The sequence below is a fragment of the Dermacentor albipictus genome, unplaced genomic scaffold, assembly GCF_038994185.2.
Source record: "Dermacentor albipictus isolate Rhodes 1998 colony unplaced genomic scaffold, USDA_Dalb.pri_finalv2 scaffold_33, whole genome shotgun sequence".
NCBI lineage: Eukaryota > Metazoa > Arthropoda > Arachnida > Ixodida > Ixodidae > Dermacentor > Dermacentor albipictus.
Window position 1 is genome coordinate 2,477,253 of NW_027225587.1, and position 13,987 is coordinate 2,491,239.

The 13,987-nt window shown below is 47.1% G+C and overlaps 1 protein-coding gene across 2 annotated transcripts in view; it reads left to right on the forward strand.

Annotated features, from left to right (window-relative positions):
• Positions 1 to 2,155: 2,155 nt before the first annotated feature.
• Positions 2,156 to 13,987, forward strand: part of LOC139052758 (chromosome-associated kinesin KIF4A-like) — a 104,673-nt gene continuing 92,841 nt past the window's right edge. The window contains exon 1 of one of the 2 annotated variants that reach the window (XM_070529822.1): positions 2,156 to 2,278. The gene's annotated coding sequence lies outside the window, so the exon portion shown is untranslated. The remainder of the gene's footprint in view (positions 2,279 to 13,987) is intronic. The other variant, XM_070529825.1, reaches the window with a different exon arrangement.

Genomic DNA, 13,987 nt, shown 5'->3' on the forward strand with positions numbered 1-13,987 from the left:
TTTTCGAGCACTTTCGGCACGTTTACCACCTCATTCTGCCAACTTTTCTTTGCTGAGTGTAAGTTTTAGCGTCATTCTTAAGCTTCCGTTGCATGCCGCCGCGATTTTCGACCAGCCACCACACGCTAAGTAAGGGAAAGCCGACCAATCGCAGACGCCGGCACCACCCCCTTTATCCGGTTACCGATTTTCAGTGCACTGGCTCTGCCCCAGCGGAAACCTCTCCACTTAAACGTTCTCCTCGCCTCTTGTCAGCCAATTAGATACGACAAGCCGCTCAGTGTAGGCAATGTTATTCGTTTTTCAAGCAAACAAAAGTGACCACCTATGAACGAGGATAGTGTTTGGTCTGTACAGACAACCCTGTGGGTGACCGCCCGGAGCTTGCGTCGGTGGTTACGCAAATTTGACGTCAGGAGATTGGAATAGAAACATATTGGAATAGTTTTACGTTAAAGGGCCCCTGGCTGACTTCAATTTGTACGATTACGACATCTCCCTAAAAGTCACATAATTTAATAAAAGTCCATGACTCAAAGTTTGTTCGCGGTTAATCGTATTATAGATTGTCACGTAAATTTCTGTCTGCCACCAATATAAAGTTTGGTCAGAAAAAGAAATAACTGAAACATTTTATTGCGAATCACCCATGTTTCATTATCGGAGATAGCTCTTCGTCGCAGAAACGTGTGGTATGTTCGATAATGACTCTAATATTCTAGTGCTAATTTCTCGTGAAAATATTTCTCATACAAATAAAACGACGACACAGCGCCGTGTCTTTGTCCTTGTCTTGTGTTGCACTGCAACGAACCATTGACCCAACTTGCCGTCTTGATGCAGTACCTTTAAAATCAATGTGTTGCAGAATCCAGCGTGCACCTGTTTTTTCGCGCGTGCTTTTTCCTGTAACTGCGACGCATTCAGTTGCGCTCTGTAAAGATACGTCCACACTAGCGACAAAAACGCGCGCGACACGCCGCACGCGGCAAGTGCCCGTGCGGCAGACACGCGCGGGCAAGTCCACCGTCGCGTTTTGCGACACGCGGCAACGGCCCGTAGAGTCCCACGTTGTCTCGTTCCATTCAATACTTCTCGTGACAACGTGCTCTCCGTTCTGCCCATATCGTGTTCCATCGGAAGTGTCTGTGTTTCTTTGTACCACTGCCGGCCACGCTTAGGCATGTCGGATACGGACGAGGAGCTACTGGTGACTGTGAACACTAATACTTATTTGTTCTTTACTTGTGCGACGCCGACGTGCTAGAAAGCGGACGAGAAAGTTTTGGGTGCCGTACAGGGACACTGAGGGCCAGGCGCACACTCTGCTTCCCCGCCTTCACCAATTACTTACCTGTCATGCGAAACTGCTGCCCAATAAGTATAGCCTCAGGTGCGCTCTCCTGGGGCCTCCGTTTGTCGGTTACATGTGCCCTCCTGGAGCAGTGCTTGTAAAGAATGCAGTCTATCGTCGCGACCAAAAAAGCGACCCGCGACTTATACAACACCAGTCAGAACCTTGCCCCTTCAGACAAAGCGATCACCAAATGGGCGTCCCTGCCCACTGCCTCAGCGCGTGCAGCCAGCGGCGGAGTGTAAACGAACACACACACACACACAAAAGAGGCCTGAAGACACTGCGGGGCTTCCGCCAGGCCGGCACACACTCGAGATGACCATGGCGAATTAGGAAGTCACGCTTCATTTCGACGAGGCATGGTGGGTGAAAATCCTTTCTGCACGAGGTGCTAGACGCCAGCCGTCACACCGGCCATACAGGCAACATCGCGTTTGCCCCAAGTAAAATCTTTAGCGCTATTTAGTATCTCACAGTGACAGGCCAATTAGCCCAAATTAGTGCCTTGGACTAAACCGCTACACGTCAGCTCCATAAAACGACAAGCGCATTTTTCTAGTGCCGCTATTCACTGTAAAATAAGTTACGCCATTGAAAAGTGAACAAGGGCGTAAATGGGAATATAACTCACCTCCTTGTGCCCAAAATGGTGTAAAAGTGTTAGTTATAAAAGAAGTCACACCCTTATTCAATTTTAAGGGCGTAACTTATTTTACAGTGTAGGCCGGCCGATTGCCCGTAGTGGGTTTGTGCCACTTCCTGTGAAGTCAGCACCAGTGCATGATGCACGCGAGTCACGAGCCTCACGAGGTCCGTGCAGTGACAGCAACGCGGCAGCAAGCTCGATCGTCTCGGTCGCCGTCAGTGCTCTCAACCTCGCCATCATTGGCCTCGAGAACCCACCTCTAACCTTTCCGAGAGGTAGGTCATCGTAGCACACAATCTTCGGCGCGTTGCTACAGCGAAAGCTGAGGTTATCGAGAGCAGCAGCCCGCCCTTTACGTCTTTGTGCCTTGATGCGACAGCACTCAGACAGGTATCCTCTGGTCTGTCACAAAGGTCTCTTTGATTTGTCATCCCGTACTGCCAAAGCCACCTAGAAAAAAATGTAAGGCCACCGCATCACCTCCTCTCTCCTGTCAATACGTCACGAGAGTCGGATGGTAGCGGTGGATGGGGGAGCGCTGCGTTTCTAGAACGCGGCGCGCGTTCTCCGTGGGTGCAACGCTAGAGCGGCAACGCGTGGAGCAATTGCTTGGTGGCTTTGGTGGGGAATGCTGCACCGTAACCGCGATTGCTTTTCTTCAATTGTGCGTGGTTCGTCGTACACGGAGGCGCAACGATGCCTGGCTGTTGTTGCGTAACAAACTGCAAGTCCAATTATGACGGAGGACAAAGTGTCCGAGTGCACAAGTTCCCATCTGACCGAGCCACTCGGGAAGCATGGACGAGAGCAGTTCCTCGGAAGGACTTCTCGCCAACGAAGTACACAGTGGTAAGTATTTCTTCCCTCTATTGTTATTCTGGGTTTCCGGACGAATAGGATCCGTCAGCATAGTGCGCAATGCATTCGTGCATGCGTGCACAATAGATGGGTCTCTGCACCTGTCGACGCGCTTGTAAATTCAACATTTTCGTCGAGCGTCATACCTGTAACGGCTTGTTTTTTTTTTGTTTCAGCCCTGTGAAAAGCATTTCTTGCCATCAGATTACTTGAAGACGACATCTTACACGGACGTCAAGACAGGAAAGTGGTCGAAGTTGCCATGAAAAACATCCGTCTGAAGAAAACTGCAGTTCCGAGCTTGTTTCCCAATTGCCCTGCCTATTTATCGCGTCCGCAAGATTGCGTTCGAGAAGCTCCGGCTGCCAGAAGAGCGCGCTTGGAAGCCACATATTTGCAAAAAGCAATAATGCTTTTGCAGCCAACCCAAGCAGAAGAGGACGCCAAAAATCTGGTTGGTAGCTTTGCGGACTTGCTGAAGGCCTTGCCAAGCTTTCGGTGTTCGGACTTCTGGACAGTTTTGAACAAGGGCTCCAAGGTTTTCTTTTTGGACTTGTCACTTCAATCTGCTCCCGCAGTCCGTACTTCGGTGATCGTGTCCACAGACCTGCGCGTCGAAGTATTTTTTGGTGAAACGGGTGTGAGGAAGTGTGGTGATGTGTTAGTTCCTGAAAAGCTGTGCGACTTGAGAGATTTGAAAAGAGTGTTACACATGATCGAACAGACACGTAAGGGTATCAGCACTGAGCGTTCTGAAAAGGCCCGTCATCTACTGACATTGGTTTCGACATTGCTAGAGGAAGTAAGTGGAAAACATTTCGCACGCGAGTTGCAAGAATGGCATTTGGAAGTGCTTAAATTCTTGAAGAGTCAAGTTGATCTTCTTTTGAATGATGCTGGCCGATACCCCCCCGATTTATGAGTTTTTGCTAGCCTTTTGTTCACAATTTCACCTCATGAATATAGATTCCTGAGAAGTTCGATGAAGCTTAAGATGCCGCATCCTGATACGATCAGAAGACTGTCTTCATCGTACGAAACGGAGCAGCAAGAATGTAGCTTTCTTTCCTATGCAAAGCGTATTGTAAGAACATATAAATAGCATGAAAAGTCTGTAACGTTAATGATTGATGAGATCCACCTTCAATCATTTTTTTATTACAAGGCTGGCTTTGTTACTGGTGCTGCGGTAAATTCATCGACTGCAGGAAAAACTGCCCACGTATTTATGATACAGAGCCTGCTTTCTTCAAACAAGGATGTTGTACACATTCTTCCTGTGGCACAAATCGTTGCTAAGGCGCTGCACTACTTCCTTCGGAAGATTGTTCTTGATCTAGAGGCATCTAGTTTTAGAATAATCGCAGTGATCTCGGACAATACTTCTGTCAACAGAAAAGCCTTGTGCTACTTCGCTAAGACGGCAAGTGTCAGCATTGTTTACCAGCATCCTGCTGACCCATCACGACCCCTGTTTTTCGTGGTGGACCTAGTTCACATACTAAAGTGTATAAAAAGTAACTGGCTGAATCAAAGAAACATTGGCAAATTCATGTACTTTCCTGAACCGAAGAGTGATGAGGCTGAACCAAAGATACTTACAGCATTTTTCAAGGTATTATGCCAGCTGCACGAAGCTGAAAAGCATGAGCTCTTGAGGCTAGCACCAACGCTCACTTTGAAGGCACTGAACCCCTCGAACATAAAACGGCAGAACGTTAAACTGGCCTTAAAGATTTTTAACTCATCTACTGTTGCTGCTCTGGGTGTCGCAACGTTTCAGCATGCAAAGGAAACATCTCAATATGTCGACACCATTTTGACTTGGTGTAACATTATTAACGTCAAGACGCCAAAAAAGGGACAGCGGTTGCGAGATCAGTTGTAAGGTCCAATAGTTTCACCGTCATGTCTTCTAGAATTCTTAGTGAGAACAGTTCAATGGCTTGATCACTGGGGAAGCCTCAAACATGACAATGGCCGCCTGACACGTGAAACGCACACAGCTTTCAGCCACACTACCCACGCCTTGCACGAACTTGCCATATACTATCTCGAAGAGCTTCATTTCGAGTATGTCCTTTTGGGCAAATTTCAAACTGATAGCTTGGAAAATCGCTTTGGAAAGTATCGGCAATTGTCTGGTGCCAATTACCGTGTGTCTATAAGGCAGATATATGAATCTGAAAACAAATTGCGTTTGCAGAAGGTTCTGGACCTGCCACATTTGGACATGCTACTACCACCGAGCGCGAGCACGTTGGAGACAAGTGTACATTCAGGAAACGGCCAGTTTCAAGTCACTGTGACCGACTCCGACATTGAGAAAAAAACGTCGAGGCTACCAGACCAAACCTATGTTGCCGGCTATTGTGCCCATGCAGCTCTAGAAAAGCTGACATGCGCATCTTGCAGTGAAAGCCTTGTGATGCAAGACGTCGATCTATATGACCCTGAGAATGCATTAATCACGAAGATAACAAGGGGTGGCCTGAAGTTTCCACGAGCAGTTGTAGTTAATGCTGTACTCTTTACTGAAGTTATATTGGACAAGCTCAGGACACCAGAATATGCGGTACAATTTTTCAGCTTTCCTAGGCAGAAAGATACTCTTGTCGGCCTTGTGTTCGCTACCCTTCATGACTTTGAGGATGTCGATGTGTGTGATTTCGGTCATCCTGCACAGGAGGTAATGGGGCATGTTGTAAGTGCTGCAGCGAATACACTGCTGATCTACTTGTGCCGCACAGAAAACGACAAATTACGCAACGCCAAGAACGACCGAAAATTGCAGACCTTGAAGGCCCAGGATGTTTCGCATTATTTATTTTTTATTCTTGAAGCTCTGTTTTGTTGAACATCTACGTACGTTTGTGTTCACAGAACCCTTGTAAAAAGAAACCTGTCGCGTAGCTAGGACTTATTTGCCTACATTATCAAAATTGAAACCCAGCATTTTGGCCCATTCAAATGTTATTTGAGTGCATTGTGCTACCTGTTTATGATTCGAACTCTCCATGCTACCGCAATTCATTATTTAAATGTTTTCCTTTAGGACTGAGAGTAGGCCTCTCGTTTTTTACTTACTTTTCACCATTATCTCAGTATTTTATGAAGACTAAAAAGGCCAGCAAACAAGGAGGGTGGAAATAAAATAACCACAAGAAATGGTACAACAAAGACGGAAGCTTATTCTATTTGAGAATTAGTTGTGCGTGACCCTATAATGATAAAATGTTCACAATCAAATTAACCTCGATATTCGTGTGTCTAGCGAGGACTGTTTTACGCAATGCAAGAGTGAGAATGATAATTGTATATGGAAGATTTAAAATGTTTGTTTCTGAATGCAGCTCTTATCATTTGTGAATAAAGTATATTCTGTGTCTTCAATATGCAGTTTTCCTCTTTCTTTCGTTCCGTCTAAAGTTGAGTGACTAAGCAGCATGCAGTTTGCTTGTTTTAGTCCCGACCAAACATCAGAAGCACAATAAGGCAGGTCGTGTTGCGATACACGCAAAAAACAAAAATGTTGCCAATCAAGTAATCTAAGGAAGGTATGAAAGAACGATGCTTTCTATGGTGGTGTTGACTGCAGTGAACCAGCGGCTCCCCCTTATTTTTTGCGTCAGCTATACGTGTCTTGCTTTGGAAACGAAGCATCTGAATTTATATGTTGCTGTCACTTTAAGGACAGCACTAATTTTCTCATGCCATAGTATCCGCGACGCGCAAAGAGGCACACTGCAAGCGCAACGAACCTAGGCGCGGAGACGCCGACGGCGTCGACTGTCCGGCCCATCCGACTAGCGTGACGTCACACCGGCGTGCGGAGGCCTTACATTTTTTTCTAGGTGGCTTTGGTACTTCCCGGGACTGTCCAAGTCTCAGCATGTTGGCACGCGTCTCGGGTCAGTAAATCTAAAAGACCCACTGTGAGTGCAAAAGAGAAAGAGGTGTCAACAGTGGCAGAGAATTAGATAGTCATGATATTGGGAAGTTCGCAGGCAAGGTATAATGGAATCGGGGTAAAGGGTAACTGGTAATCTCAGGGAGATGACTTCGTCCACCACTGAACAGTCAGCTTAAATCCGGTTGGTGTCGACCACGAAGAATAGCGGCGTCTGTACTCTGCGTTGAGCTGACGTTCGAGGTAGTTCACCGTAGACACTTTTCTTTCCGTTCAGCCTGTTGCGTTTATTGCGAACTTAAATAGCAATTTCGTTTTGATATTACACATAAGTACAATGTTAACCAAGAAGGCGTGTTACTGTCATTACGCAAGTGCAGTGTATGGGATCTTAGGGTCTCACTGGAGTACCGACCACCGTGGTTTCGAGCTTACCGAGCCACAGGGCCGTCAGCCTCTAGCACGCCGCTGCGCGCAACCTCAGGCCGCAAGGGCTTAACTTGCTGCATGCCACTCGCTCTCGTGATAATTAGTGGGCCAACTTACGAGAGCTCGGGCAATCTCCTTCCGCTTGGAGCTCCGATAAGTGCGGCTCGGCGTGGTGAGACCTCGCGGGAGCACTAGGCACCCGTTCTTCGGCTTAGCGTCCGATAAGGATCAACACACAAGTACGCGCTCCCCGCATGCGCTAAGGCACCGTGCGCGAGAGCTCAAGTCCTAGTCACAAAGGTGTCGGCGGACGAGAGGAAGCATGTACGTACCCACTGAGATCCCTGAGGTAAGAGAAACGCTCCCGCCGAGAGCCGCGGACAGCCGACCACGTCATGACGTCAGCGCCCCGCCGCCACCGCAAACCATCACGAGTGGAGCGCCACCGCTGACAACCGGCCGCGAGTGGGAAAGGGGTGAGGTGTAGGGATGGCAGAACAGGTGAATGCCCTCGCAATGGCGCCGGCGCATTCCTCAATCCCCACAAGTGAAGGCGCAACTGCGGTCACACACCGTGATGTGCGCGTTACGTTCGCTTAGCGTTATGCTTAGCATTAGGCTTAGCGTTAGGCTTGACATTAGGCTTACCGTTAGCCCTATCAGAAATGGTCAGTACCTACCATGGCTGCTTAGTGGCTAAGGTGTTAGGCTGCTAAGCGCGAGGCCGCGAGGTCGAATCCTGGCCACGGCGGCCGCATTTCGATCAGGGCGAAATGCTAAAACAACCATGTACTTATATGTAGATGCAAGTTAAAGAACCCCAGGTGGTCCAAATTTTCCGGAGGCCCCGCCATAATCAAATAGTAGTTTTGGCACGTAAAACCCTATAATTTACTTTTTAAACGATCATTCGGCAGATTCACAGACGCACTCGAAAAAAACATGAATATACATAGTTTGCGTTGACTTCATCATGGCCGCCAAAATAAGACGCAAACAAAGATGATAGGATGACTGCCCCACAGGCGTATGTTGCGCCGAACGACAGAGCGATAACAGCGACAATCCGCTAAAAAGACAGTCACTGTCAGAAAGCAAAAGAAAGTGCACCCGTTAATACGGTGCAGTGACGTCATCGAAGGCCCCACCGTTTCATCGGGCGAGGAGGATAGGGCGCGCGGAGAGCCTTTCCTCCTCTCTGGCGTGGGCGATCCGGCGCGGGGCTGCTAGAAAGTATTGCTGTCGCGTGCTGCGGAACGATTTCTTTATGTTTTAGATCGTACTCTGTGAAATTTACGCCGTGTCCGTTCATATAAGGTCGTCAGGGAAGTCTTTCGGTGCATCAGTAACTACAGTAGGCGGAAATATCTCTTGGGGACGCAAAAATGTGGCGCATTTTATCAGCCGCGGTGTACGCACATTATCAGTCGCGGTGTGTGTATGTGTTGTGAATTATTTTGCTTATATCGGTTTTAATTCAACAAAGGAAAGCGGTGTCTCTGTATTAGCAGCATGAAAAGGTAAATCTGCTCACTATCTGATCGCTTGGCGTAGGGAGTAAAACATAAAGCATAAGAGCGCATGCTCGTGTACGGCCAACCTAAAGCAACCACGAAACATCTAAGCGGCAGGCGCTATCAAATACTTGTGATGCGCCGGCATCGTTCTCGCGCATTTCAAGTCTTCAAGGCTTCAATTTCAAGTCTTCAAGGCTTCAAATTACCATATGTCTACGCTAGCCGTCCTGCATGAGGCCGATGGCGCTGCTCAACACAGCGATCAATGCGATTGGTGAACCAGCACGATACATATATGTAAGCTGTACGCTCCGGCATTGCCTTCTTGGCCTGTATACCGCCATAATATATGAGAGGGATCGCATAAAAAGAATGCGATGCCTATTTTTGAGGACAAAATTTTCGTAATACGTGTGAGTGCGTCGTAGAGAACGGAACGAACACAACCGACAAAAATATTTCGGGTATCATCATCTTTCAAGAGCAAGAGAAAACGGGCTAACGCCGCAATAGGACCTCGCATAGTCACGCCGCACAACGTTTATAAATATATAACCGTTGATGCCGTATGCTTGGACCATGCGGTATATAGAACAAAGATATATGTAATCCAGCACCTACCACTGCTTAGGATGCTCGCGCAGTTCGTAAACAGTCCCTTTGCTGGACAAGCCTAATTCAGACTGTAAGGTATGCGGCTATTACTTGCCAAAACTATTTTATTCAGGGGCAAAAACCTCATCCATCGAACCAAGTAGTCACGCAATGTAACCTGCAGCGAACAGTTTGAACGGTTGTCAAAGTTTAACATCACAGCTCCTATCGTAGCAGAACGGTACCCACGCTGTTACGATCATCGCGTATGTTTCATGGCTCGTAAACCGCAGCTTAGAATTAGAGGATAATACTGCAATAAGGTCACATTAATGACTAGAACATTCAGAAATACACAATTGATCTCCGAGGCTGATTGCAAGCTCAAATATGCGCGCACACATCGCGCTGCGTGTTCCGTCCACCTCAACGCCAGCAGAAATTCCGGCCATAACGCCTTAAACCACTTCAGCACGTCTCACAGAACCGTTTACCCACGTACGATACGCACGTTATACTAAACAGAGCGCACGACCGCGAAAACAAACGCCAGAACCGACCGCCGTGCGTATACCTGCCATGCAAAAGACCGCTTTCACCCAAGCCAGTATCAGGGGGGGGACACTCCTCGGTTCCGGTGGATGGATGGATGGATGGATGTTATGAGCGTCCCCTTTGGAACGGGGCGGTGGCTTGCGCCCCCAAGCTCTTGCTACTATGCTGCCTAATATCCTACCTAGGTTAACCCATGAGAAAAAAAAAAAACACTATGAACTACCACGTCCAAATTTTCTGATACCCTATTGCGAACTGTGCTTTTGTACGTCTCCGTCCTTTGCCGTTTCCCTACTTTTCTTCCACCAATCCTCCAATCGCCTCTTACTGATGTCTATTGCGGACCTGTTTGCTTTTGCACTGCTCCCGCTGAACCCAAGGGCTTCAAGGAGGCCAGTGGTGCCTAAATCGACCGCTGGATAGATGTCTTCACATTCTAATAAAATATGCTCCGTCGTTTCCCTAGCTTTACCGCAGCAAGCACATGCTTCTTCTTCCTTCTTATATCTCGCTTTATACGTGCGTGTTCTAAGGCATCCCGATCTCGCTTCGAAAAGTGATGAGCTTCCCTTTGAGTTATCATAAATGGTTTCTTTCCTAATTTCGTTTTTTCCCCTTAAGTAGTTACTCATGGCAGGTTTCTTTTCCATTGCCGCCACCCATGAGATTAATTCAGCCTCTCTGACTTTCCGCTTGACCTTCTTTGTTGCTGTGTTGCCCACCCCACAGGCCGCATACTTGCTGGTAAGCTTCCTAGTTCTTTTCCTCCACTGTGAATCAATGTTTTGCCTGTACAGATACCTGAACACTCTCCCAGCCCATTTACTTTCCTCCATATTCCTCAGCCGTTCTTCATACTCAATTTTACTGCGAGCTTCCCTCACTTCAAAACTAGTCCAGACCATATCCCCTTGCACAGCTTCATTTGTAGTCTTCCCGTGAGCGCCCAATGCGAGGCGACCCACTGACCTTTGGTTCCCGTCGAGTCCTGATTGTACCCCTGATTTAAAGCAAACAACCGCATTTGCAAAAGTAAGTCCTGGAACCATTACCCCTTTCCACATACCTCGGAGGACTTCGTACCTATTGTATCCCCATAGCGCTCTGTGCTTCATTATGGCTGCATTTCTCTTCCCCTTGACTGTTATGGTTTTTTCCTGTGTTTCCATATATCCGTTGCCTTCGTTTATCCATATACCAAGGTATTTATATTCTGTTACCCGAGGTATTTCTTGGCCCTCTATCTCCACTGTCTGTTCACTGTTTTCATTGAATACAATAACACCTGATTTTCTAACACTAAATTTCAAACCTAAATTGTTGCCTTCCTGTCCACAAATATTAGCCAGACGTTGCAAATCACTTTGGTTGTTTGCGAGCAACACAATGTCGTCTGCATAAAATAAACCTGGGAGTTGCTGCTCTATTACTGTACCTGCCTGTTTGTATGAGAGATTAAACCCGATATTACTTCCTTCTAGCGCCCTCTCCATCCTCACCATGTACATCATAAACAGCAGCGGGGATAAAGGGCACCCCTGCCTCAGTCCCTTGTTGATATGAACTTTCTCCGCGCTCCTCATCCCTTCCCATTCAACGCAAACAGTATTTTCTAGGTAAATCTCTCTCAAAAGCTGTATACAATCGTTACCTAAGCCTTCCCCTTCCAGAATATCCCACAAAATGCTGCGGTCTACGTTGTCGTATGCTCCTGTAATGTCCAAAAAGGCCACATACAACGGTCTGCTTTTGATATTTCAATACACTGAGTAAGAACAAACAAGTTATCATCCAAACGCCTACCTATTCTAAAGCCATTCTGAAGCTCTCCCAAAATGTCATTATTTTCTGCCCATGCTTGAAGCTTTAATTTGATTGCCTGCATTGCTAGCCTGTATATTACCGATGTAATGGTCAACGGTCTATACGAGTGAATTCTGTCTTTCTCCCCCTTACCTTTATAAATTAAATTCATTCTACTTTGTCGCCAACTGTCTGGTATTCGTCTATCTTTTAAAGTTTTTTCAACTGCTTTCACGAGAGCTTCCTTACTTTTTGGTCCCAGTTCATTTATCAGCCTAACGGGAACCTCGTCTAGCCCTGTGGCTGTGCGCTTAGGAATTTTCTCTTCCGCTTTCTTCCAGTTTAAATTTGTAAGCACTAGCTCCTTTCCCCCTTGGGTCTCTTTCATGCTCTTTTTCTCTTCAAATACAACCTCGTCCTTGCCTTGGAAAGATTCAGCTGTTACTTTTTGGATGTAATTTATTGCTGCTTCTCCTTCCAGTCTGTTTTCATCTTCGTCTAGGATATGTTGTTGTATTGTTGTTGATTTCCTGCCTAATAATTTTATGTGATTCCAAAATATTCTAGGTGCGGCCTTCTTTTTCTCACGTATTTCTGACAACCAACTCTCACTTTCACCTTTTAATTTTGCTTGCACCAGTATTTGAACCATAGACTTTTTCTCCCGGTATATTTCCCATTTACCGGTTACTTCATCCTGTGGCAACTGCGCCTTCTTTGCCTGCCTGTGCTCTCGAGATGCTTTCTGTCTTTCGGCGATCGCTTCTCGTATCTCCTTGTTCCACCAGCTTTTCGGTTTCTTTTTTCCTTTCCATTGAACGTGTTGTTTCTCTTTCCGTATTTCTGTCGTTACTACACTTAGAAGCTCACCATATTCCCACCCCTTACTTGGCGACTTGCCAATTTCTTCCTCCACTCTAGTGACTATATTTGCTATTTGTTCAGCGTTCAAATTTGGGCTGGCCATTTTGCTTTCGTTGCTCTCTTTCCCAACTACATATCCCATTTTCAAAATGATGCGTTTATGGTCACTCCCTATGCTGCTAAACCCTTCCTCATCGATGACCATTTCTCTCAACTTATCCTGAATTCCTTCTGTCATCAGACAGTAATCAATGGTCGATTGCCGGTTTCCCACTTCCCACGTGATCTGTCCTTCACACTTAGGCCCTGTATTCACGATCACGAGGTTATGTTGCTCGCAAAGGTCTAGCATTAACTTCCCGTTATTGTCGGTATAGCCGTCTAAATCCTCTATGTGGGCATTCATGTCACCTAATAGGACTATCTCAGCACCATTCCCGAAACCCCTAATATCAGCGCTTATGCATTCTACTAATTCTTTATTCTTCTCTGTGCAATTTATTCCGGTCCACAAATACGTAACTCCAAGCTAAGTTTCTTTCCCACTCATTGTACCTGATAACCAAAGATGCTCTTGACATTGTGAATTTACTCTTTTCCATTTGGCTCCCTGATGGATGAGCATTCCGACTCCCCCTCCCTTTCTTTCCGACTTAGTTCTGTTGCACCCTTCCCATACATAATTCTCAATAAGTGGCGGCTCTTCTGAGTCTGTAAGGTGCGTTTCTGTAACCGCATATACCCCTATTTGTTCTCTACGTAACTGCTCCTCAATCTCTGCCCACTTTTCCTTTCTTCTGCCGCCCTGCATGTTTATGTAGCCTATTGCATGGCGAGCTCTTGTTCTTGCTTTCCTCCTTTTCCTCTTATCGACGGCGATGCTCTTCTGCTGTTCCCCTAGGGGACCTTCTTTATTACTACCTACTCTGACCTCCCGAGCGCCCGCGGGCCCCCTAAAAAAGCAACAGCGCGACCCCCAAGTCGCCAGCCCACTTCTCGTGCTAGCCTGTAATTGAAGTGGATCCCATCTCGTTTAAAACCACCACAACTTCTCACTTCCCTGTTTACTTCGACAACCTCGAAGCCTTTCTCTCGGCTCATTTTCCATATTGCCTCATTGGCAGCCATTACGGCTCTTTGTACGTGACTGTCACGCACAGGCACCTCCGGCACCGTGCACACCACGATCTGCACCTGAGGGGATAGCTCGCGCAAGTCGTCCACCCCCTTCGCCAAGCGCTGGGCTAGTCCTGGCCCTTTCCTGTTCAGGACGTCATTTAGCCCACCTGCTACTACGACAAGGTTGCGCACGTGGGCATTCTCCGTGAGCTTTTCTTTTGCTCGCTCCATGACAGAACCCAGTGTCTGCCCTGGAAATGTCCCTACCGCCACTCTTTTGTCGCCTTTCACCCTCTCCACAATTGCTTTTGAGCACCCAGCCATGTTTGAGTCGC